Consider the following 4,235-nt stretch of genomic DNA (forward strand, 5'->3'; position numbering starts at 1 on the left):
ATCATTCCGTCCATTCTATATTAGATTTTAAGAAAGCTTAACATTCAATTCCACATTTACATGACTTATGATCATACTACACACTGTACAACAATTATTATATGATATGAAAAGAATATATACTACAAACAGAAAACATATAGAACCACTGTATATATAACTAGAAATTGTAAAAATGTAATAAATTTTAAATCGAAAATAAAAAGAATAACGCACTATTATGTTGATAAAATTAACAAAATTAATGTACAACAATAATCAATGAGACTCAAATAAGATAAAGAATAAAGAAAAGTTCAACAGCCCAATTACAGAGAGTGACGAGGAGATAGACATCTACGGATACATATGAGACTTAAATAATATATTTTGTTAAATATTATGGTATAACATTAATTTCAGGATGAATAATAATTTTTTTTATCAACATAAGTCCCTTATATGCTAATAAATATTGTATGATTTAAGGTAATTAAATAAAAATATATTGATATTTGATTTTTTTAATTTCATTTATAAAATATTATGTAAATGCGAAATATTTGTAAAGAGTTCATAAAATCTAATTTTTCTAAAATATAATATATTGGACCAGATAATTTACTGTCGTTCAAAACGTCTATTGTGATTAAATAAATAAGTGAAAGTTGTGTAGATCTTAATTGAAAAAGGGAAACATAAAATTTTAACACTTAGACACAAATGAAATAAAGGAAATTATTTCAAAATTTGAATTTTTTCATTTTAAATAGTTGTTAAAAATCAACATAATCAACTCCTAAAATTCATCTGCCCATAGAAGGTCATTTTCATCTATATTTGTAATTAATTTTTTCTATAAATAACTAATTATTTTACACTCATCATTAGCAAAATGTTACACTAATAGTTCTAACAATAACGTTATTAACACTTTGTTGTCTACAGTTAACACTGGCAAAATATTTATTATTATTATTGTTACACTGAGGGTCGGGAATCACTTCCTCACTTCGACCCAATTGGATCTTTTGTGAGTTACCCCTCTTTCCACTAGATATCCCACATAAATCCTAAGCTTCTTACGAAGCTCATTAATTCTTTTGGGTTTGTTCTAGTAATGTCTTCAGGTTCCATTCTGCCCTGTCCCAAATACTGCAGTCTTCGGAAAGCAAGGGCTTCACATTCACACGGAATGTGCTGTGCCTTCTCTTCGTCTTCCATACATAGACGACAAGTGGAATCCTCCACCAGCCTCATTTCCTTAAGATGATATTTTAAGGGGCAGTGGTACGTGAGAAGTTCAGTTATCGTCTTCAGTTCATTTCTAGTAAGGTTAAGGTAAAGTTTTGCCTTCTCCTCTGATATTTCAATTAAGAGATTGGATTGCTCCATACCTGGTTTCAATGTCCAGTATGTTTCCTTCTCTTTATGTTCCCAGGAGTCAGCCACCTTCTTGCTTACACTTCCAGATATGTTGCAATTTGGCTCAGGGCAAAAAGCATCATTTCTGATCAAATAAATCCGAAAAGATGTTGTGTTTCCATACAATTATTTTTAAAAAAGGTTTGTGTATCAATGCCTTGCACACGCGCGAGTTGGGGCACTTTTGTTTGCTACAGTTATAATATTTATATTTATTTATCTATATTTATTTTATATTGATTTATTAAACACAATGAATTTTGTTTTTCTATCTATAATTAGGCTTTGGACTGTTGGTGAATGCAGCTTTAAATTATTAAATGAGCTATTTAAGAATAAAACAAATCAATTATATCTGGACTCATTATGAAGTTAGTTTTATTCAATGGCTAATTTAGATGATTGAAAATTAATGTAAAAGTCAATTTGAAATCTATAGAAATACTGTTATTGATAGCTTTAATATCATTTTTTTATTTCATCATCTTACCTTGTATTATTATCACTTACTAAATAATTATATAATTATTATCATTTATTAAATATATGTTTTCATATATTTATGTCTGCTGATATATACTGCAATAGTGTTTATTTTATACTTTTTCTTTTTTATTGTATATTTTCATATTATTTAATTATTTTACCTAAATCAGGTACAATAGGAAATTTATGTTAACATTTTTTTTTTCATTTGATATTTTTATTAACTATCTTCAATCGTTGTGTTTGCTGGGTTTTAATGCATATTTACAAGGATGTGTCGAAAAAAAATGCAACAAGTCCAATTAAGATTGTTCTGTAAAAACTAATTAAATATTAACTAAGCAATATACCAAATAAACTACATTAACGAATAAAAATTATATAATTATACATATATTACTGACATATTTTTTATTATTAAAATTCGAATTTGAAACGCTTTTCCTATATTTTATGGAGGAAAAGTGGCTTGGTAAGCAATTTTTTTTTTACATCTGTTTACTTTGTATACTGCTTTTCCTTTTCTATACTTTTCCCGCTGGTCAATTAAAAAAATAATATTGTTCGTAACCTGAAAACATTGTAGGCCGATGGAAGCATAAGGGGAAATGAATGTTTAACCAGCCTTCAGGGGATTGTGAAAGTCACTTTCAGTAAAAAAGACGAGTATGAATTATTTAAAATGGATAAAAAATATTTAAAATGTTTTCTTTCTGCTTATTCTGGAATGAATTTAAAACATAATGCGACTCTTTCCCTTTTGAATTTTCTTCCTTCATTGGTTCTAGATTATTTAACGAATAAAACAAAACAAAAACGAATAGTAGTTCATGTATCCTAATTATGTGTAAATTATATGTATTTATGAAAAAAAATATATATATTTTGATGAATATGGAACCTATATATTTTTATGAAATGTTATTTTCGGCAAGAAATTATTTAAGTTGTTATTAAAATATTTTACTGACTATTAATATTAAACGTACAGGAACTGATTTAGTGATCAATTATGCTCCTCCGACGAAGGTCCTATCTGGCAGTTCATTTTATCCATACAATGCCTTTCTCAGGCAGAGTCAGGCATCTTTGATTTCTCCTAGACAGAAGCTAACGTGGAATCCACATACTAGACTTAAAATACAAGAAATTAACCGTTATTAAGAAATTAACAATTATATGGACTGCTATGTAGAGAATCACAGCTCTCAGTAGACAACAAGTTACTACTTTACAAAATAATAAAAACCATATTTGGTCTTATAGACTAAAACTGTGGGAAGTGGGGTAGCTAATAACTCTAAAGTCAAATTCACTCAATCCTTTCAGTCCGAAGTCCTTGGAACAATAGTCAATGCTCCTTACTATGTAACAAGCAGTACTCTTATTCCTAATTCACGACCTTATACCTCATTTTTATCAGAACTTATTAAATCCAAATTCACAACATTACATGAGAGACTCACTCGGCATCCCCCCCACAATCCCTATCTGGAATCATCCATCCTGTTCAGAGACCTATCGCAAATAATTATATTAGAGTTCTGGCAATGGCCAGATTCTCAACTCGATTCCTGAGCGTCATTGTGTTTAAGATATTATTTTAGTTTAAGTTTAAATTTTTTTTTTATCTGTTTATTTTTCTCTTCTATTTCTTATTATGTTATCTAAATATCTATATATTTGTAAATATGGTCTGACTGAGTTCGATGATCCCGATTACCATTGCCTATACGTATAAGACAGAATTTAATATTGCACAATAAAAAAAAAGATAAATAAAAATAATCGATTGTCGACGGGATTGTAAGATTATAAAAGAAAGTGGAGAAGTAATATGACGATTATATTTGTAAAACAGTTCTTAGTTCTTAATAACATTAATTAAGTTCTTAATAATATTAATTAATTTCCTAGTTCTTAATAATATTAATTAATCGAGGTCTCAGTGTTAATGATATCAATTAATTAAATTCTTTATTCTTAATAATATTTATTAATTATTATATTATTATGGCAATGATATTGGTTTTTATACTTTAATTTAACAATGGAATTAATTTTTTTAAATTTGATTATTCTATTTTCTTTTATTTGACTTTTGAAATTCTTTTATTTTTAATTTAGAATAAGAATTTGTGGATTTAATTTTTCGTTTAAGGATTTGTATTTATTTATATTACAGCCTAATTTATTTTTATTTTCTACATTATGATTATTTTTGGTTTCTTTTAATTGTACATTTATGTCATTCTGAAGGGATCTCGTCCCAGAATAAAAATTATTTTATACTTACCTATAGCTAACGCATGATGTAAATATGCATTTAGAGAAATATATATATA

This window comes from Halyomorpha halys, unplaced genomic scaffold (genome assembly GCF_000696795.3).
Source record: "Halyomorpha halys isolate HHAL.00 unplaced genomic scaffold, Hhal_1.1 Scaffold1471.1, whole genome shotgun sequence".
Lineage (NCBI taxonomy): Eukaryota > Metazoa > Arthropoda > Insecta > Hemiptera > Pentatomidae > Halyomorpha > Halyomorpha halys.